Source organism: Nothobranchius furzeri, chromosome 11 (assembly GCF_043380555.1).
Source record: "Nothobranchius furzeri strain GRZ-AD chromosome 11, NfurGRZ-RIMD1, whole genome shotgun sequence".
NCBI lineage: Eukaryota > Metazoa > Chordata > Actinopteri > Cyprinodontiformes > Nothobranchiidae > Nothobranchius > Nothobranchius furzeri.
This window is the reverse complement of record NC_091751.1, coordinates 61,519,372-61,542,927: the sequence shown is the minus strand read 5'-3', so window position 1 is coordinate 61,542,927 and position 23,556 is coordinate 61,519,372. Positions and strand designations below refer to the sequence as shown.

Below are 23,556 nucleotides of genomic sequence, written 5' to 3'. Positions count from 1 at the left end.
TTTTCCCTTGTTTTTTTTTTCTCCCTGGGATCATTTGCAGCTTTCTGCCAGCCTGTGCCGAGTGGTGGGCATCAAAATTTGTTCTCCGTCCGATTGGTTATTTATTGTCTAGTAGGGCTGGACAATAAATCAAAAAATTATTTTTATCCCAATTTCTGACTCTTATTGTGATCATTTTTCCCCTGTCAATAAATTTGATAATAAAAAAAATAAAAAGATGTGTGTAGGTTGGCAACGTTCATGTCCCTTTAAGAAGCTGTACCACCTCGAGTCACGTAAAAATTAGAGATGCACCAATACCGATACCAGTATCAGTATCGGTATCGGTAAAAGTTAACCGATACCAGGAACCGATACCAATGCAGTTGCTTGAAAATGGCTTCACTGTAACTTGTCATTTCTGTTCACCTATTTTAGTTTTGTGATGATTTCTATTCATATATTTTACTTTTTATCTACCTCACAGTCTTTTCTTGTTGAAAGCAGAGAAGAAAATAAAATCTGTATTCCAAATCATTGCATTTTTTTGTGTGGTGGAAGTATCGGTATCGGTAATCGGCATCGGCGAGTACTCAGATCCAAGTATCGGTATTGTATCCGTTCGGAAAAAAGAGGTATCGGTGCATCCCTAGTAAAAATGTGACTCAACGCGATACATGTGACAGCTCCATCTAGTGGACAACTTCCTGTAGTTATCGTCCATTTATCATTTTTGCGGTGAAATCCTCAATATATCATGATATTAATTTTATGCCATATCGCCCAGCACTATTGTCTAGTATTAATCTGCCACTTAAAATTTTACTTTCTTTAGACCTTCTTTTTGCTGGTCATCTAGTGCAACACCGAAACTTGAGTAAATGCCTTTTTTAACTAGGGTTGGGAACCTCAGGATACAATACAATTTGCGGTACATGCCTCATGATACATGAATATATGGCAATACTGAGATAATTGATATCTTGTTTTGTATTCTGCATGTCTTAGATGTGTCCCTGCTCTAACAGACCTGATTGAATGGTTGAGTGCTTTTTCAAATGTCAGAAACGAGCAGAGAAATGCTTAAAACATGCAGAATTGAACACCATGGTAACCAGATTGGCAACAGCCCACTCAAAAGTCCAGATTGGTCATCATAGAGTCTGTCTTATCTTGTTTGTCCTCATTAGGTGCTTTTGAACAGCAGTAACCTTTACACATATTTTACAGACAGTAACATTCTTGTGTTTTTCTATTGCAGAAACTAGCTATTTACAAGGTCTTTCTTTTGTTCCAATATCAGAGTTTAATGCACGTTTCTGAGTGATGGGTCCAGTCTTGAGCTTGAGTTTAATGGCTGAGTAAAGCAAAGGCTTAACCAGTACACACCCCACTAAAAAGTATTAATACTGTAAACAAAAGCATCTTCTGATGAAAGACACGTTTTGCTAACATTAACAGAATGAAGTGGGTCACCACCACCACCAGTCCAGACTCATATTAAGGCTCAAAACAACACATCAGATGTAGAATGCTCAATTTGTTGCAGGTGTTTTACTCTCAGCTTAGTCTTGTCACTCTAAACAAATGTTCTAAACCCACATTTACCTAGATTTAAGTGTTGCCACACCCTTTAACATACATGCAGCCCTCCACATGGTATACTGCGTTATTTTTTTGTGAATGTGGTGTGGAAAAGTAAATTGGCTTCGATGAACAGCAACAAATTGCTCGTGTTCCAATGGTAATGTGAATACCAACTAGGGTTGTCACGGTATGAAAATGTAACCTCACGGTTATTGTGACCAAAATTATCACGGTTTTCGGTATTATCGCGATATTTTTTAAACGGTGTTGCATATGTTCAGAAAGCATTGATAGTCCTGTTCTACACAAACTGAAATAGTTTTGAAAATGTTTAACAGTGTTTATTAAACCTAAAATAACACAAAGCCTTAGCAAAAGTGCAACTTTTCACAAGTAAAGGAACAAATAGCTTCTTTTTCTGGAACATGTTACAGTACTCAGTGCAGGTTTAAATGATACAAATCCAGACATTCGAAACATAAACAATATGTAAACAAATCAAAGAAACACCACTTGTTTTCTCATATACTTGTTTTCTTCATTATCAAAATGAAAATCTAAAACTCCAGTCCACACTTGACTTGAGCACTGCACAAGTCAACCTTAAAAAATATGTATTTAAAATAAATAGCCACTTTAAACAAATGACTAAAATAACTACTACACTATGTAATCAAATCCAAATGTTCAAGTATAAATGGCATTGAATAAGTAAACAAATCAATGACAAGGAACTAATTGTATATTTCTCTTCATCATCAACAAATAAGATGCTTCATCCAGCAACAGGGTGTCCGTGACACGGTTTAAATGCTGGCAGAGGACGCTGCGGCTGCAGTATATAGTGACTCATTGCATTCTCCCTCAACCAAAAGTCCTCACGTCATGCATTTAAGCTAAAATGCTAATGTTAACTTACCTTGCACTGGCTGTAGAGACGTGGGTGATCGTCACGCAGATGTGCCATTAGATTCGAAGTGTTGCTGCCTTTTGCAGACACTTGTTTCCTGCACGTTCTGCAAACGGGATAGCCGTCTTCTATTAACTGTCCCTCAGCATTTTTCAGAAATCCAAAATATGCCCATACTTCCGATTTAGTCTTCTTTGAGGGCTGATGGATGTCCTGGGCGTTGCCGTCTCCTCCTTCGGCCATTATTTCAGCTTCAAAGTTTTGGTGCCGTTGCAAACTAAAAAGTGCGTGTGCGCGCCGCGGGAACTTCAGCTGAAGCGACGGTGGCTGGTAAGGGTCACCGCGCCGAAACCGCGGCCACGGTAAACCCACCGAGATAATTTAGTTTTTTAAAAACTGGACGGTTATTTTTATTGACAACTTTTTTACCGGGGTTTACCGCTATACCGGTTACCGTGACAACCCTAATACCAACCAAGTTTCACAGCTGCTGCTTAGCCTTGACCTGATTGGGTAATCCTTCCCTACTTCGTCACTTTTTCCCATCTGTACACTGAGGCGTGTCAATGAGGAAACCATCGAGATTCATCTCAATATATCAGAAATGCTGACTTTGGTTGTTGATGCCAAAACAGACGGACAGTTCTAAGGCTATAGAACAGTTTTGGTAAAGTGGTGAGTTTAATCGTCTTCAGAGAGAATTTTCTCTTAAATGTGATTACTGACCTCTCCGACTGTAATTTAGGTGGTACCTTTGTGAAGCAGCTGATAGCAGTCTGTTGAACAAGTTTGTCAGCAGTTTAAATATCTCTAAGGGTTGTGCAGATGGCTTTTCAATGACCCAACAAAGGTCGGTCCTCTAAAACCTTTGAATGTAGTGACATCTCTTTTCAGTCCTGCATTAACGGGACTGCTATGGAGCTGACTTGTGCCTGCTATCGTACATTTAGCATGCATTTACTTTTAGACAGTTTTTTTCTTTGCTAAAATGTCTGCCACTTCAGAAGAACTCTATAACCTGGAACGTTGCTAAACACACAAGAACAATTTTATTGAAAGGGTTTATGCTATGAACAGAAGGCCAATTGCTCAGTCCCTGCACTGTTCTCTTTTTCAGTCCATTTTCCCTCCTTTCAAACTCAACAAAACAAATTCAGACCATAAAACGCTGTATTTTTGTTCATGGCATTACCAAACACATTTCTCTCAAAGCAAAGCCTTACTTTCACCTGAATACAATCAACACAAAAATGAAAGCAACCCACTTTTGACCATTTTGAATAGGACTGATATTCATTCTATTTATGCTAGTCACACTTGTATTGAATCTCTGAGTGTGTTTACATGCAGCCAGTAACCCTTTTAAAACCCAAATATTCACAATAACCTGGTTCCGCAGGTCCATGTAAACACCGCCAAAAACCCGGATATGCTCATAACCGGGTTTTTAAAAACCCGGTTACTACACCTGGGGTAACCCTTTTCTAACCCGAATGTTTGGTTGTGTAAACGCATATCGGGATATCCCCATCAAAGCGTGTGTTCTGCGCATGCTCTGTTCGCAAGGAATCTTGGTCTTTTGAGTAGTGAGACGTCTTGTATGCGCCAGAACACCGGAAGTAAACAACAAGTAGGGAGCAACATGGCGAGTCGCGGCACAGCACCACACTTTTGGAGTGACGAGGAAACTAAAGCGCAAACAAACGCGGTCGCTATCTCTTCCGAACTGGGAAACATGTTGTTTTCACGGATACCAGAACGAGAAGAACCGGAAATGAGGCATATTGCGTCTGGACGTAGTCCATACGTCCTGACGCTACCCCAACGTCCGCATTTAAATCGGGTTATGCAAGTTAGGGGTAACTCTTTCTATTTATGCTTGTAAACGGGTTATTCTGATCAACTCAGAAACCCGAATACCGACCTTAACCCGATCATAACCCGGATATTGGCTGCATGTAAACGTAGTCACTGAGGTGAAGCCAGCCACTAGTTTTAACTGTGTTGCCAGGCGACTGATTCTGCTTGCTCAATAGACAACCAGGGCAGTGGAAATCTGAAAGGTGAATAATGCTTTTTGATTTCAAAAAGTGTGAAGTCAGGCAAGAGTCATATTCCAAAACCTTAGAAAGGCCTCCAGAAGCTTGAGAGGACCGGCTTGAATGCTGCTGACACTCAGTTAAAAGTTGTTACCATGTTATCTAAGGAGCTAAATTTCCCATAGCGACGAGAAACCGAGATAAATCCCACCAATGTGGTATATTCTTTGATATCCAATATATAGTCTGGCCACGACCCATTGAAACAGCTCACTCATAAGGGCTGTCTCTCATCAAACTATCTCAGCATGCGATTGGATAGCGCTAGGAGCACTAACGGCAATGAAAAATGTGACATATTCATTGCATCGTTTAGCAACCACTGGAGCCAGTCGGTAAATTAAACTTTTACCGCATCCTTTTAGAAAAGCAGCAAATACATCTTTTATTTAAATAAGTGATGCCTCTTTCTGCTCATGTCTCAAAGAAAAGCTCACGTCTAAATCATCCAAATGTAACATCCAAGCCGTTTAAAATGAGTGCTGTTCCGCCATCTTTGTTGTTTTTCTCCATGGCAGCTCTAGCGTTAAGCCCGCCTAACAAACGTCGAGCACTGTGATTGGCCAGACATAAAACGGCCAACAGGAGACCTGCTTGAGTGTGGCTAGGCCGTCCTGCAGAGCAAACTCTTTTTGCCACTGCAACTGTTGGTTTTAGATTTTTAGGCTAGAGTTGTGACCCTTCTGGCCATCCAGGATGAAAAACCAAAATAACCCAAGCTCAGCTCACTTTGACATGAAATATGGCGTTAGCATTTTTGCACTTTTTTTGTCATTTGTGGCAGATAAGAAGGCATAAAGGGAGTGCAAATGCATGCACTTAGTCGGAACGAGTTCAAAGATATTAAAATAGCGCAAAGAAACTGTGTCTCATCGGCTCTTATTGAATCGTGGTTGTCTGCTAAGTTAAGGGGAAGTTCCAGGTTCTTTTGTGTCTTGTCCCTGAGGTCAGAAAGGACCTCATCTTTTGTCATAATGTGTGTGTGTGTGTGTGTGTTTGTGTGTGTGTGTGTGTGTGTGTGTGTGTGTGTGTATACGTATGTTCATTCCTGCATGCACGCATGCATGTATGTGTGTGTGTGTGTTTGCATTACAAAATTCTTTGACTTGCTGGTGAGTTTAAAGCAGGAGGAGACAGTATTATGACAAAAGACAACAACTATATTATCTCACCGTCAGAATTTGTCATGCCTTCGCACTCATGTGGGAAAACCCACCTCACCCTGGAGCTTGAAATCGTAGAGCTTGTCTTTAACGTATTGCTTTTACTTTCTTTTCAGGGTTGTAATCCCTACATCAGTGATGCAGAAAGAATTTATTTTCCATGCAAAGAAAAGAAATAGAAAAGACAGATATTTAGGCATTAAGAAACTAAACACACATTTGGTATTCTGAGCATAATTTTTCATATGCTTGTGTATTTCGATGGGGGCCAGAATTATCTGTTGCTAAGAGAAAGGTAATTTTATTCAAACAAAGGCAGAACAAGAGACTGTATATGAAATAACAATACACACACTCATTTCGCTTGTCATATTTTTGCACACTCTGTGATTGTAGATGAGAGAAGAAAACTCTCCTTTACAAAGGATAAAACAACACTTTTTTGCTGATTTGATGAGAAAACACCTCAAACATAAGAACCCTTTTCATTTCTGCAAGATTTCTATAATATCTGCAGGAAGGCCAGGGAAGTTCAGGGAAGCGGGCTCTGATCCGACTTACTCCAGACATCACCCAGCTTTACATTTTGTAGTAGTGTTTTTTTATCCAGCGAGGCCTTTAAAGGGGCATTATAGAAGTTTGACAGCCAAAACATGTATAGAAATAATAAATTTCTTCTTAATACATTCTCCTGCAATGCCCTTGTCCTGTACAATGAGCCCTGGCATTTTTACTGTGATTGCCTGTTTTTCTGTAAAATCACAGAAAAAGAGAACTGCTCGGGTCGAGCAGGCAGCTTCATGCGTATTCACGCCAGGTTCTCGCTCAGGCATAGCCCTTCGAACCGTTCTTAAATGGCACAGATACAAATGACATCACTGGCGTGTTAGCTCGCCTAGTAAGACGTTGGGCTTTCGTGCAGAAGACCCGGGTTCGATTCTGGATGTGAACTTAGTTTAGTTAGTTTCTTTTTTACATGAATGGTATTTTTTTACAGTAAGATGCCCAAATTTTTATTTGAGACTCGCAAAACGGCATTGAATTCACAGATAAAAAAGATGTGGGTTCAACTTTCATTTTGGAACAATTTTTCAAGAGCATGCAGGAGGACTGACCCATCTTAAACCTTTGTCGGCTGTGCTGAAGAGAAAGGTACAGAACCAAGTTATTTAATTAATTAGCTGCACGTTCTCCTGTCCTCTGTCCTCCGGGCCACACACACACGGAGCTGACTGTCTCAGCTGTTATTTTCGTTAAGGAGTGTGCACGTACAGCATGCGCGCCTCGTGCACAAGCCTACTATTGAAGCTGCCGTTACGCTTTTGGCTTGAGGGGCAATTGCGAGCATAAAAATTCAAAACTCCGTAAAGTCCCTTTAAGAGTTGGTTGTTTATTGTTGTCGGATCAAGTTTTAGATTTTTCACTTTCAGATCCTTTTTGTGTTCTCTATTCTGCTTGAAATGAGAAAAAAACTGCACGTGAGAATTCAGACCAGCGTTTCGTTTTTCTAATTGGAGGAAAAGACACGAGGGCTCACTGGCTTGTAGAGCCGTCACCGAGGTCTCTGCTCCGTCTCCTCCATCTCGGTTCATTTATTCATTTCTTATTGGGACAGAGATAACAGGATTAGTACTCCAAGCATCCAGGAGTCAACAGGGAGGGAAAGGGACCCTTTAACCCTCTTGCCTTCCCTCCTGCAGGCAGTGTGTGTGTGTGTGTGTGTGTGTGTGTGCGTGTGCGTGTGCGTGTGCGCGTGCGCGTGTGCGTGTGCGTGTGTGTGTGTGTTTGGCAATGCCAGATGGGGTTAGTGCCTCTTTACTCACAAGCTTGTGACTCATCCTTCGTCTTCTGGTTTGTGTCCAGGTATCTTTTTTTCTACTGCCAAACATTTTGTTTTTAAGATGATGATATGGATACATAAAATCATTAAAGTGACTGTGTGTATTTTCCCTGGCGATAGGGGCCAGTACGTACCTAAGTCTTTGCACGCAAGCAGTATTTTTGTGTTCGATTAAGACCTTACCAACCATTAAGGGTCAAAAATCCCTGGGCGCGCAATTTTCCAACGAGTACTTCGTCAGATCAGTCAACCTCCAGCAAAATGACGAGCACATCAGACTCTCTTTCATCACTGGCAACTAGTGAAGAGGTAAATGTGTTAAACAACATTTATGAATGGCAAAAAATTGTAAGTGCTTGTTACAAATCAGTAAATGACATGTGACCGCAGCGGGAGCCGCGTTTATTCTTGGTCAGCTAGCTAAACGGCTAACAAATGGAGTACGGACTCCTCAACTATCACATGATCATTGGAACAAGCCGTGGCAGTTTCTGATGACTTATCTCCTAGGCAACCGGGGCAGGACCAAGGCATCAAGGCGAGGTGTCTTGACATTGAGAAACACCCTTAGACCCAAGCCGATGTATTTTAGACCCTATTTTTATGGTTATATTTTACAAAGCCGCCAACATTTTTCAACAACTGGGCATAATTTAATTCATTTTCAACAACGTTACATTTTTGATGAATATTTCCAGAAATGAATGGTAAAAACTACACAATGTCTCTTTAATATCTGTTTATGAATATATTTGATTAAATTACAGTAGCAGTTCAGGAAACGGTAACCTAATCTAAGAAAACCTGTCCAGTAATTTTCAATGTGAAACTCTAAATTCGAAAGTTCTCAATATTAATTAGTATTTCCAATCAGTTGTATTTGTATTCCCATAATAACACATGGTTGATTACCAGCATGGTTGACAGTTGAACTTTCAGAGAGGGACAAATGCTCACCAACCTCCTTAAACCACACTTGTGTGAACCCTTAATAAAACCATACAGCAGGCATTACCAAAGAGAGAGCCCCAGATCCTGAATTTGTTGCAAATTGACCCAAATTATTTTCATGATTAAGAAACTAGTAAACAATCTGCTAATCAAACAGGGAATTTGGTGATTCTCCATTATTGAACCAAACGTCGTTAAGTACTTTTTGTTGTACAAATCCATGGCTACTAAATAAGTAATTTAACCTCATTCACATCAATAGAGTTGAAGATGTGTCATATTGATGACACATTTGCTGTAATTATCTGACATACACAAATAAACATTTTCTAAATGTCACACATGCTGTAATTTTACCCTCCAAAACCCAAATAATGTTGATGTCGCCTTTCCAGCCCCCGATGAAATCAAAAGAGAAAATATTTACCTCCTTTGTACTGAGTCTATCTGCCTCCATCTGTGTACTCTACAGAACACGAAAGTCAGACTTGTTAACCAAAGATAATTTGTTCAGCTATAGACTTATTTTGTACAAGAAAAACAAGCAAATTACAAGTATGAATAAGTGCATTTATTAGGTCTTCATTATTATTATTTTGTATTTGTAAATTAAACAAGTCATCAAAAATAATGCACAGGTCAAAGATGGAAAACAACCACCATGAGTACCACACTGTGACCATGTGTCAGTAATACAAACACATCCTGATGAAGAGCTGTTAAAACAAGTATGTGAACGAGCTGGTAGCCAATGCAAAAAGCAGTGCTTATTCACTCTTCTTGTTCGCTTTGGGATTTGTTCTTTCTTGCCGCTGCAGCACTCATCCCCCCCCCCCCCCCCTCCCGACCCTCCGTGTCTCTGTTGAGACAGTCTCCATTGCCATCTCGTACAGTTACTGTGGAGAAACCAGCAGCATGTGTCTCAGGAATGCAAGCATAACACTACACTCCAATACACACACACACACACACACACACACACACACACACACACACACACACACACACACACACACACACACACACACACACACACACACACACACACACACACAACATGCACTCGCCCCCTGCCTGTCTCCAACTTTGGCAGACATCCCCTGCTGAGTAAGGAAACTCTCTCTCTTTCACTCTTGCTTCTTTTAACACCCGGCTCACTCCTTCTCTCTTTGTCCCCACAGTAGGCTCATTTTTTTGTCTTTTCCTACATTTGAACAACTTGTCACCCCACCTAGAATTAGGAAACCCGAGGCACTCCCCATGATTTTCTCAGTTTCTTGACGCCGGTCTCCGTACTATGAAAACTTTCAAAAGGTGCTGTCAGCTAAATTGCTGCACTGCTAAGACCCAACGCATGCTTCTGAATTGACACGCCACAACTAGATGTGCGGATTTTATCCTGGCCATTAGTCATGTTTTATTCTCCTGCTAGCAGTAATGTCTCAACAAATATGAATGAGAGGTGGGGCATCGAGGATTCAAGAAGCTGCTTTCAACCTTAAGCTAAAGCTGATGTTTCACAATGGCAGGTAGTGTATGGACTGTTGCCCAATGCCCTCGTTGTGATTCAGAGATGATCAACTTGAGAAACCAACAAAACAAAAGTAAAGCTCCAGAAAGATACCACAAAAACGTAAAGAATAGTTGTCTCAGCATTAAAGCGTTCACCATTTACAGCAAGCATTCTGAGAGTTCGTTCAGCGATATTTTTAGACAAAGACATCTGAGTCATTGAGACAACTGTTGGGATGTATTTTTTTTCTTTACAGTGACACTCATTTAAGTCTTATTGGACTCATGAAATATTGGCAAGAGTATGAGTTTCCCCCACCCCCCACATCTGTATCAGTATCCCACCTATTCTGATGGTGCTCCTTGGATCTGATACCTTTGTTCTGGTTTGATAAATATTGCAAAAACTCCCTCGGGCTGATTATTCAACAGTTTTCACAATGAATAAGAAGAATGAGCTTTATGTTCTCATGACCAGTTTTAAAACTTTGTAGCAGTAGACGATCAAATTCTTGGAACCCTTATGTGACTTCTAAAATGTTACTAGCCGTTTATTTATTTATTTATTTTTTTTTTTACTTCTGTTTAAACTCCTGTGTGTTTCTTGCCCCACTCCAGTATCTCTGATGAAAGTGGTTCCTGTGGGCTTTGCTTTGTAGTCCAGCGTTGCCCGTCGTCACTAGGATCTGACGATCACAACTCATTTTAAGTGTGAGGTCCTTCTAAAGCTACAAATGTCTTTATACCTGAGAAGAGAGAGGGATAAGATGTACTGTATGTGCATATCTGTGTGTGATTCATTGTCATGCCAAGGACAAGCAGGCTTGTCCCATGCCAAGTGGTGCCAAGCCAGCTGGCTGTCGCTCAGGCTTTTGTTCTGTTCTGTGCTCCGTATTCAGGCTGCAGCACTCACTGTTGTGAAGAGTATTTCACTCACTCTCTGTCCCCTATGCAGGGGCTCAGCTACCTACTTTATGAGGGGTATGCAACCATATAATTGATATTGCTATTGATATATGGCTAATGGCCAACTATCTGCATCTGAATGAGGGAAAGACAGAGCTCATTGTTCTTCACCCCAACAGCAGGGCTGTGGGTCGTTATGTTGATCTTGGCTCTCTTTCTCCCTACTCAAAGCCAGTTGTCACTAGCCTAGTGAACTAGACCAAATTCTTGCTTTGCAAAGTTTGGTCTAGGCATGCTCCATTGGAACTTCAGCAGCTCCTACCAGGGCTCTGGCTAGCCAATCACAGCTCTCTAGAGGGGTTTCAAACACATAAAGAGCTGTGATTGGTCCATAATGGTCGGCCAATCATAGTGCTCTATCTGCTTAGTGAACAAATCACAGAGCTTTATCCGCTTTGTGGGCCAGTCAGGGCACTATATGCCTGGTGGGTGGGATGATGCAACAGAGTGAAACAAGAGTATGTCACATTGACTACGTTTACATGCAGCCAATATCCGGGTTATGATCGGGTAAAGGTCGGTATTCGGGTTTCTGAGTTGATCAGAATAACCCGTTTACAAGCATAAATAGAAAGAGTTACCCCTAACTTGCATAACCCGATTTAAATGCGGACGTTGGGGTAGCGTCAGGACGTATGGACTACGTCCAGATGCAATATGCATCATTTCCGGTTCTTCTTGTTCCAGTATCCGTAAAAACAACAACATGTTTCCCAGTTCGGAAGAGATAGCGACCGCGTTTGTTTGCACTTTAGTTTCCTCGTCACTCCAAAAGTGTGGTGCTGTGCCGCGACTCGCCATGTTGCTCCCAACTTGTTGTTTACTTCCGGAGTTCTGGCGCATACAAGACGTCTCGCTACTCAAAAGACCAAGATTCCTTGCGAACAGAGCATGCGCAGAACACACGCTTTGATGGGATATCCCGATATGCATTTACACGACCAAACATTCGGGTTAGAAAAGGGTTACCCCAGGTGTAGTAACTGGGTTTTTAAAAACCCGGTTATGAGCATATCCGGGTTTTTGGCGGTGTTTACATGGACCTGCGGAACCGGGTTATTGTGAATATTCGGGTTTTAAAAGGGTTACTGGCTGCATGTAAACGCACTCATTCTTTGTCCAGTGGAATGCGGAGATCATTTGAAATACAACGGTAGAACCGGCCCCACAACCGAGAGCCGTCAATGGAGCGTGGCCAGACTAAATAATACATTTATTTATTCTGGCTTGCCAGGCTAAGTTGTCACCAGTTTGGGGGTGAAAATTGATGCTAGACTTAAATTTGATGCTCACATCAACTCTGTGATCTGGTCCAGTTTCTTTCATCTGAGATGCCTTGCAAAAATCAAGCTTATGCTGTCAACAGCCCACCTGGAGCGGGTACTGCATGCATTTGTAATTTCTAGGCTTGATTACTGCAACGCTCTATATGCAGGACTGGGTCAATCATCACTGCGTTGCCTACAGGTTGTGCAGAACAGCGCAGCCTGGGACCAGGAAACGGGACCATATCAGTCCGGTTCTGGCCTCCCTGCACTGGCTTCCGGTCTGTTATCGTTCACACTTTAAACTTGTCTTTGTTTACAATTTCTTCCAGGGTAGTGCTCCCCCCTTTATGGCCACTCTCCTGAACAGACATTACCCATCACACGCTCTGCGCTCCTCTGACCAGGCCTGCTCGCTGTCCCTCGTTCTAGGTTTCGTACTCGTGGGGACCGGGCTTTCTCAGTCCTAGTCCCGTCACTCTGGAACCAGTTGCCACCCTCAGTCAGGCTATCCCCATCTCTGTCAGCCTTTAAGAGTCACCTAAAAATGCACCTCCTCCGCTTGGCGTTCCCTGAATGTGTATGAGTTGTTCAGCGCCTTGGGCTTCCCGACAGGGTCGCGGAAGGCGCTTTATAAATAAAGCTGTGATTGTGATGTATTTTCTGCCTTGCAGCCCTATTTGAATTGCTCCAGATCATTTGTTCTTCTGCAACAGAATATTTTTGCAGTTTATAACTGCAGGTTTTTTGTACCGACATTTGCCAACTTTGTCCGTCAAATTGTTCTGTTGTGAATGAGCCCAGACTGTCGGGTCGAGGTGGGGGGCTATTGACTATTTACTCATCCTCCCTCCCCTTCAAGCGCCTCCAGGGCTCATCGCCCCCCACCAGCTTCGAGGTCTCTGTTTTTGAACTCAGTCTCTCCCCTCCTATTATTTTTATTCTGTTACCGACCACCAAAATATAACTCTGCTTCTCTGATCTTTTAGCTGAATATCTCCCCAGGTATGACCAAGGTAGGGTTGTCACGGTATGAAAATTTAACCTCACGGTTATTGTGACCAAAATTATCACGGTTTTCGGTATTATCGCGGTATTTTTTAAACGGTGTTGCATATGTTCAGAAAGCATTGATAGTCCTGTTCTACACAAACTGAAATAGCTTTGAAAAGGTTTAGCAGTGTTTATTAAACCTAAGATAACACAAAGCCTTAGCAAAAGTGCAACTTTTCACAAGTAAAGGAACAAATAGCTTCTTTTTCTGGAACATGTTACAGTAGTCAGTGCAGGTTTAAATGATACAAATCCAGACATTCAAAACATAAACAATATGTAAACAAATCAAAGAAACACCACTTGTTTTCTCATATACTTGTTTTCTTCATTATCAAAATGAAAATCTAAAACTCCAGTCCACACTTGACTTGAGCACTGCACAAGTCAACCTTAAAAAATATGTATTTAAAATAAATAGCCACTTTAAACAAATTACTAAAATAACTACTACACTATGTAATCAAATCCAAATGTTCAAGTATAAATGGCATTGAATAAGTAAACAAATCAATGACAAGGGACTAATTGTATATTTCTCTTCATCATCAACAAATAAGATGCTTCATCCAGCAACAGGGTGTCCGTGACACGGTTTAAATGCTGGCAGAGGACGCTGCGGCTGCAGTATATAGTGACTCGTTGCATTCTCCCTCAACCAAAAGTCCTCACGTCACGCATTTAAGCTAAAATGCTAATGTTAACTTACCTTGCACTGGCTGTAGAGATGTGGGTGATGGTCACGCAGATGTGCCATTAGATTCGAAGTGTTTCTGCCTTTTGCAGACACTTGTTTCCTGCACGTTCTGCAAACGGGATAGCCGTCTTCTATTAACTGTCCCTCAGCATTTTTCAGAAATCCAAAATATGCCCATACTTCCGATTTAGTCTTCTTTGAGGGCTGATGGATGTCCTGGGCGCTGCCGTCTCCTCCTTCGGCCATTATTTCAGCTTCAAAGTTTTGGTGCCGTTGCAAACTAAAAAGTGCGTGTGCGCGCCGCGGGAACTTCAGCTGAAGCGACGGTGGCTGGTAAGGGTCATCGCGCCGAAACCGCGGCCACGGTAAACCCACCGAGATAATTTAGTTTTTTAAAAACTGGACGGTTATTTTTATTGTCAACCTTTTTACCGGGGTTTACCGCTATACCGGTTACCGTGACAACCCTAGACCAAGGTATTATCCTTGGTGATTTTAATATTCATGTTTGTTGTCTGTCGAATCCTCTGGTGAGAGATTTCTCAGATGTTCTGGTTTCATTTGGCCTCCAGCAACTGGTCAGTGTTCCTACTCACGATCACTCTCACACACTGGATTTAGTTTTATCATTTGGACTGAAGGCGCAGGACTTGGTTGTTCTAGGGCTGCAACTAACGATTATTTTCATAATCGATTAATCTGTCGATTATTTTTTCGATTAATCGATTAATCGGTTTGTTATTGTTTAGCTATTTAACCTATACAAGTGATGGATGCATTTCAGTTAAGAACAAAAAAACATAAGAGAATTGTGCAGTTGACTGCAATCTATTTTATTGCACATGAACACAGTCAGCAGTATAAAATGAGCTAAACAGTGCAAAATATCAGTCCAGAATAATTTTTAGCATTAGCTGGAAGCCTGCTCCTTCCACCATGGATAGTGGCCTCATGTCTTTTACCAGCATGTTTAGAATAGAGTTTGTAAGTGGTATGAATTGCTGGGGGGTGAGTGTCTTCTTCCCCATGTAGTTGTCCATCGTTGCTTGTTTTTTTCTGCATAAGAAACACAAATAGACTGAAATAAGTACACATATAAAATAAAGCAGCACACACACTACAACACTAAATCAATATTATATTATTTGAATTAATTAACAATATACAGTGATCATTTATTTTGAGGGTTACGTTCTACAAAATAGCCCGCAACAGGAGATATTCAGAAAAAAAGTAAAACATTTTTACTATTAAAAAGCTCTAAGTAAGAAGCTCATGAGGTTTTTACTTTGAGTCGGGAGTGTTTAAATTAGCCAGAGAAATGTGAAAAATGTTTATTTTGTGTAATACTGTTTAAGAAACATGATAAAAATGTGTTGTGAGGCGTTTTACAGCGTTAGATAGTAAAACAGCCTTTTAATAGTAAAAAAATGACTTTTTCTGAATTTCTCCTGTATTTAAAAATTGAAAGTGTACAACTATGCCGCGTTATATTCACCTGGACACAGCTTGTCTGTATATTTTTCTCCGCGGAGTTGTCCTTTTTTGAATGAGGAACATAGTTATGGGTTTGTGCCGTTTTTCTCTTAACGAGAACATTCTTATAAACAGACGTGCTAAATTTGGCAAGCGCATGATACACAACACGGAGGAGATTCACGATTGCATCTAGTCAATCAGAAGTAGAACACCGCAGACTGACGCGGCAAAAAAACATGTTTAACATCCACTATAACGAACTCAGCTAAAACACTAAGTCCAGCTTGTTTATTTTCTGTTACTTACCGGGCTGGCTCTTCCAAATGACGGCTCACTTGACCGCGGTGCTCTTCCTCTGCTGCATCAGCCCCCACATGCTTTCGTCTCAAATGTGCTCCCATACTCGTGAGGTTTTTGTCCGGGGTTTCTCTTCAGTTTTGTCGCTTCTATTTTTCTTCCGTATTTCCTCTTGTTCCGCCATTTTCTCACAGCAAGATGAGCGTCAGTAACGTGATACGTCATGAAAACCGAGGGCACCCATTGGCTCATTTCTTCTTCTACGGCTCCACTGGTAGATCAGTGGCTCATTACTGCCACACACTGGCGGCAAATTTAACAGCTTGTAACCGATGTCAGATTGTGGTAAAAAATAGACTTTATGCGGTAAAATATGATTATTAAACAACTAATCGATGACTAAAAAAGTTGTTAACTATTTTAATAATCGATTATAATCGATTAAATCGATTAGTTGTTTCAGCTCTAGGTTGTTCACCCTGTCTGTCTCTCAGACCATTTCTCAGTTGTTTTTAACATCTCTGCCATATTAACTGTAGTGAGAAGGCAGGCTCCTCGCTACTCTAGGCATATCTCTCACTCCACGACTGCCACACTACTGTCCATCCTGGTGGTTGAATTATCTAATCCTTCCTCATCTGGGATCACCACGGATGTGGATGGGCTTTTAAATTCTTTTAATTTGACTTGTTCTGTTACCCTGGACTCAGTCGCTCCCCTTAAACTTAGATGTAAGAAAACCACCTCTGATCCTTGCCTGAACAATGATACACGTAGCCTTAGGCGGCATTGTAGGGCGCTGGAAAGAAGGTGGAAAAAGGACTAATGAAAGGTCAGGGTCAAATAATGTAGTTATTACATTTGTGGTACAGAAAATGAAATAATAATTTTATTAAACGTCTAATAAGAATGTTATGTTTCATTGTAATAAAAACGATATTGCAAAATACTCCCAACGACTACATCATGTTAGTTTACTTCGAAAATAAAAACAAAACAAATATTTAGGCCATTGCCTTTAGCCATAGTAAGTGTATATATAAGCTAAGTTTGTGTGCACCAAGGATGGAATTCAAAATAAAAATAAAAAATTAGCAACCAATGTTTTGAAAAAAAAAAAAAAAAGGAATAAATATTTGTTGAGGCATTACTTCTAATAACAAACATATTGTCATTGAGCATACCTGCAAAGCATTCCGAGGAAAGGGAAGACCACATTTTTAGGTGTGAAGCGAAGAACAACACTGTGGAATGCCTCTAGTGTTGGCGTCTGGGACCAGGAGCTCAGCTTTTCATCATCTCATAGAACCCTCTTGTTGGTCAAAATCTTCTCCATTTTGAAGAGTGCTTTACAGCCTAAACACCAGGAACACAAAATCAACACCACTGCTAATTATTATTACATGACATAGTTTTATTTAGACTTACTAACCTACTTGAAACCACTTCTTCCTATCTTTGCTTCTGCGGATGGGATGCTTGCATTGTGGGAATAGAGGATTGTCATGAACATGGGTGGTTCACCAGGGATGTCCACTTTGCAGCTTTTTCTGGACCTGGGGCTGATGTAGCACACCAGTACACGTGGTTGGTTATTCTACACTGCCACTTCCTCACCAGCTCACAGTCCTTCTCCTTGGACACTTTTGCCACCTTCTTGGAAATGCCTAAGGGATATATTTCAATTTCATGAAGCGTTAGGATTGTTATTTGGCGTATGTTGATCTACACATTTCCATACTGACTCATCACCATGACATCTATGTGTAATGCACTTTTTATTGTGTTGAAGAAATCTTTGATGACACTAACCTTTTTCAAAATGCCACACATCGTAGTAGTCAGCGCCGGCGCTCCGCACACGCACACCACGCACAGCGCGTAGGGCACCACGCCGGGGAAGGGGCACCAAACGCAAGCTTATGAAAAATAATATATATACGATAAAGACAGATTTCAATTAGAAGATGTGCAAAGCAAGTTAACAGCATGTTTACAGAGAGAAAACAATACAAAAAGGAAAGGAGATGGACCGTGTCCACTTTTCACTCTGTCCGGTGCGTCCGGACTGCGGGTTCTTGTGTTGATGAAAATGTCCGGCTTTTCATCCAGGAGCAGGGATCGAATTATGGGGGAGCTGTATATCCTACACATCCAGGGGAGCCGGAAAAAAGTTTTCTACCTATATTACATCTAGGGCTGTCGCGGTAACCGCAAAAATGAAATATCGCAATATGAAGAAGCCCACCGCGCTGCATCATGGGCCACCGCGATTACTGAACTTGGTTCAACTCAATGATGCATGTTGAGAAGGATGGCTGCACTGGTATCAAAACGAAACGTCACTTCGCTCCTTCGGGAGAACTTTGGTTTTCAGTACGTCAGCTGCTGCGCAGCCAGAGTCCTTGGCCGAGACAGAGCTGCCACCAGCGGCAAAAAAATAATAATAAACGCTCGGAGACCTGCTGAAGTCCCGGACAAGCACTGCTTCTGCAACCGTCCCGAAGAGAGTTTGAGCCGAGCTGGAGCTCACTCGCTACCTGCAGGAGGAATGCAACCGGGAGAGATTCCCTTTGCTCGCCAGAGTCGCACACAAGTACGTGTGCGTTAGTGCAACGAGCGCACCATCCGAGAGGGTTTTCAGTGTTGCTGGAAATGTTGCCACCCCTCTCAGATCCTGTCTCAAACCGTATATGGTTAACATGCTGGTTTTGCTTGTAAGTAACAAGGACGTGACCGAGCTATAAATCACCGTCATTCGTGTGTGTGAAAGTGAAATTATAGTGCGCCCGCCACCCGGCGCGCGCGCGCCCGGTACATGTAATTTTTTTATGCTTGATTTTAAACAACTAAACAACATGGGGACTTGTTTCTTATTTGTTAGATGCTGCAGCCAAATTTGCATTTAAAAGTTTAACCTCCTGAATTTTGTTGTCTTTAAGTTCAGTCGGACTCCGACTGTCGGAGAAACAAACGTTACTGCGATCTGTGTTGTTACTGCCCTTTGATCTGCATTCAGTAAAGTGTTATTAAAGAAGGCACGGCAATTTTAACCTTTTTTAAATGTGTAAACCTTATGTTTAGATAGTACTGCAATAAAAAAAAGAAGTGCTGCAATAATATCGCACACCGCAATATTAAGCCACCCTGAATCACCGCAGGAGGAATTCCTCAACCGCGACAGCCCTAATTACATCATTTATGGACTCTTTTGAGCAGAGAACACAGAGAGCGGCACAGCGCTGCGTTGTTGCGCAGCGATTCAGGCTGCTGCTTCCAGCGCACGGTCCATTCTCAAAGTGGCACAACCAAAAAACTATAATTAACACACGATCGTTCATGTCCGCTCATGTTCTCTACTTTCTGTCTTATTTGTGCCTGGCGCTCTGCTACTGCAGAGCTCATCACCTGCACTGCGGTGATTTCACCTCACTGACGCAGCATCGAATCGCGCACTACACTTTGTGGTCATTAGATCCCTTTGATCTGCTCAGAAGTAACTGATGAGGTGCACCATGACGCCTTTGTGCTTAGGGCACCAAAATAGCTAGCAACAGCCCTGGTAGCTTTGCGTCACATTTTGATCACAGAGAAACTTCTGAATTTGAGGGTGACGGTCAATCACAATATACCGTATTTTCCGGACTTTAAGCCGCTACATTTTTTCCCACGCTTTGAACCATGCGGCTTATAATGAGGTGCGGCTTTACTGAAGATTTTCCTTCACCTGCCGAAACAGTGCTGCCGCACGTAAGCTTGGCATGAATGAATGCATGGTTCGGCGCTGGAGGCGGCAGCGGGAAGAACTCGGCTTTCAGAGGAAATAAAAGCAGATGGCCAGAATTGGAAAACATTCTTGAAGACTGGGTGAACACACAAAGGGCAGACGGCCAAGGTGTTTCCACTGTTTCCACAGTGCAGATCGTTACTAACCAGGCATGTTTTGTGTGCAGTTTTTATTTTCTAATCGTCCGGGGCTTATTAATGCTGTGTCAGCGCTGTTCTTTTCTTCTAAACATGCAAATTACCGGTAATAACGTGTCAGTGCTGTTTTTATTTTATAACCATCCAGAAACATGAATGCTATCAGTGCTGTTTTCTAAACTTGCAGGCATGTTCACCCGTGTTTAAAATTTGTTGATTTAATTCAACAAAACAACGAAAAACTTCCGTGTACTGTCTTTCTGTCTAATTATCTTATGTTATGGCCATACATGCGCTGTGCGCCGGAGACCTGCATGTGGCTGCTGCGCAGCGGCTTGTATTTGAGTGCTGTGTGTAGAAAACCTTTTTTTTTTTTTTTTGCTGGTGCGGCTTATATTGAGGTGCGCTCTATAGTCCGGAAACTACTTCCACACCCTTGTTCTCCAGAAACTTCAGGCCTCGAATGAGTCCCCCTTTCTCCATCTTATGGCTCCCACCAACCTCATTACTCTGTATTGATAAAAAGCTATGAGCAAGTTCGTACTTTGCTGTTATAAAGTTGACATGATTCCAGGAATTTTAAGTGATGGTGTATAAACTGTAAATGTACACTAAATGTAAAAGAGACAATTACAAGTTATTTTATTGTAATTTGAGTTCACTTTTTAATACTATGTCTTGTGTCATCACTACAAATGGCCTAAAGACCTACATAGCATGCAACTAAGAAGCATCTGAAGACTCGCAATGCATGCATATATCAACCTAGTCATCTGTACAAGTTGAAGATCAATGATGTTGTTTTCCAGGTTCATCAAACTGTAAGTTCCATATTTTGCAGAGTGCCCTTGAAATAAAGGCAATGTTATTTACAACAATTTTCAGTGATTTTTTTTTCTTAAGATTAAGAACACAATCACCTGGTGAATCGGCTCGCATGTCGCCTCCAAGCTTGACTTTTTTCTCTAGGACGGCCAGCTCTTCTTGGTATTGGTTCCATTTGTGGATCACTGCTGGTTGTAGATAGGTTCTTGTATGTTTTCGGAAACATGAGTAGCTGATGCTCTTAAATTAAATTGCATCACAAAGCTGTCAGTAAAAAAGAATCATAAAAACACACAATATAGCACTCTTGTAAGACCTTCAAAAAATCAGTCACCTTTATGTTGGATCAAAAAGGTGTGGGTCATAACAGTCATTAATATGTCTATAAAGAAATATTAGAAAAAGCAATCCATCCATGAAATACTGAGAAAATAAACTGATGAAATAACACTGAAACTTCACACCCTTTTAACATGTTTGTCTGGTCTGGTTATCTGGCAAATTGGGTTAAAAATTATGTAGTGTTTGATAACCTAACAATATGTATGGTTACTTTGTAATTTTAACTGGATTTCTCAAACTGATACATTTTAGGATGAGGTTGCTTGTCCTTTTCCTGAAGAAGCACATGTTGGATCAAGAGATTTGAATTTTTTATATGTTTTCATTTAAATGTGTAGTAAACGTACAAGTTAAATAACACCCAAAGTTGTTTTGTTTTCAACTCCGGTGTGTCAGACTCTTCATCCAAGTTGGTAGTGTTTATGAGAGTTATATTTATGTAGAGATGCTAATAAGGACATTTCCTTTATACATGTTTAGAAATAAAGTACGGTTCATGATACCTTTTGAACTCGAAAAAATGAAGATCTGGTGAAGAAAACTGCAGCTGAGAGCAGAATGTTTCCCACAGGGTCACTCCCTCTAACTGGCTGGCTCTTCCTATCTCTGGAGAAACTACAATGGTGGCATTTCTGGCTGACAAAAATTAATGTTCCCCGTCTGTAGGTCTTTACTTCTGACACCCGACTGCAGACTGGGCATGTTTCAAATAGTTTTATGATGTTTTTCTCAAACACTGAATTTTCATCATTGTATTCCTTTGAAGACATGTCAGTCCTGTCAAAAAACAAGTTGGTTGTTTTGAAAAAAATTAAGTGTTGCACATCTGAAAAGCTGTGTTTAAATACTGTGTGGGTGTTAAATACTTACGTAAGATGCGAAGTGTCTGTGACATCTGTCATTGACTTTGCTGGATCAAAAGTGGAGTCGTGGGGGTCTGGTGTCAGTGTTGAGACCTCTCTATCCTCTCCTGTTCTTCTTCCAAACGTGGTCTTTTAAAAGGCCTTTGATGAAGTGGCTTGATTGGAGTTGACGTGCAAGGCCCCCATGGTGCATCTTCAGTGCTTGTTTCCACACTGCGTTGTGTGATTATAAAATCAGTTTGACATACTGAAGTTTGAAAAGGACAATTAAAATGTTAAAAAAAAACAGTAGAGTGAAATGCCACATTTATGACTACGGTTAATTATTTTACATTACAAGGTACAAGTTATGTAAACGTTTATTTTTAATACATTGCATTTGACTTTGGTCTTATTTTTGTAATGAAATACTATGTCTGCCATTCATTCTAAAGCAAATGAAAAATGCCACATTAAAAGACCTAATATGGGTTAAACCACATACTTTGCTACGAACATGGTGGCGTAAAGCAGTGGCGGCGCCAGGGGGGCGCTATAGCTACCCCTGGATTAGTCATTGCACCCCCATAGCACCCCCAAGTAAATATTAGATTTTTTTTTTTTACAATTGATTTTTAATTTAACGTGTGGATGTGATAATATTTAACATACACAACAAAAATAATCAGTAAATTATCATGTAGATAGTAAAAACTTAAACCAAAACAGGAAATTGAGGTATGGGTGAATGACTGGTTGTGTTGTAAAGCGCCTTGGGGGGTTCCAGGACTGTAGAAGTCGCTATATCAAATACAGGTCATTTATCATTTAACCTTTGACCTCATTTTCCACCTGTGAACGAGTGAAAGGTAGAGCTAGTGGTAAAATGGATCATTTTTTGTTGCCCAAATTTCCACGGGTTCAGTCAGAAACGAATGAATCTTTGGAAGTGATCTCAGACCAACAAAAACCTCGGGATCTGGATGAGGAGAGTCAACCCTCAACCGCCGCAGCCGTGTGTGTGTGATGCGTGTTTACTCTCATGAAGCACACAAACTCTGTTGCTGCGTGCAGCTGCAGCGTCACTTTGTTTCTCAGTGGACGAGTTAGTATCCTCATCGGAGGGTGAATATTACACTCCAGAATCAGAGTCAGCCTTTAACAGACAAAGAGCTTTGTCAACAGTGAGCAGACCTGTCAGCATTGTAAAGTTCTCCTCCAATAAAAAACTATAATATTTACTCTGTGTTCTCTGCTTGTCTCCTCTCCTCAGTCGGGAGCCTCCGATGGGGGGTAGTTTTCAAATTCTATAAACTCAAAAAATTCAAAACTCAAAATAATCTCCGCTATCTTCTGGTGTAAAGTAATAACTTCATCAGGGATTATATTTGCAGCCATGGCTCGTTAAACGCAATATTGCGACTTTGGCGCTTAAAGGGTTAATTTTACAGTCCTCAGATTTAAATTAATTATTTTAATTAATTATTTATTATTATCTAATGTACACGAGTGGGGTCAAGTGAAATGTTTTTTTTATATTAATTTTATATTCTGCATTGTTGTTGTGTCAGTGCTAAATAAATATATTCATGGTTTGTAATAGTCATTACAATGCCTTGATTTTAGCGAGGTTAGTACACATCGTAGCTGTGAATACTATAGTTCTAATTATTGACATAATAATTTCTTTCGGTGTTTTGTTTTTCAGTTTCGGCCAAGAATTTCCATTTTGGTGCATCCCTGTTAGATTCCCACGTAGTACGATTAAGATAATTAAAACATAAAAAAAGAAGAAGAACGTTCTGTTCAGAGATTTTTATTATAC

The 23,556-nt window shown here is 40.9% G+C and overlaps 1 protein-coding gene and 1 long non-coding RNA gene across 2 annotated transcripts in view; one reads left to right on the top strand and one right to left on the bottom strand.

The window, feature by feature from the left end:
- Window positions 1-23,556, top strand: part of zswim5 (zinc finger, SWIM-type containing 5) — an 84,387-nt gene that overhangs the window by 22,622 nt on the left and 38,209 nt on the right. The window lies entirely within an intron of this gene.
- Window positions 14,832-15,986, bottom strand: LOC139073165 (uncharacterized). Its single transcript, XR_011521913.1, has 2 exons — window positions 15,808-15,986; window positions 14,832-15,078 (listed from the first exon to the last, which is right to left on the bottom strand). It is a non-coding gene; the product is annotated as an uncharacterized lncRNA (long non-coding RNA).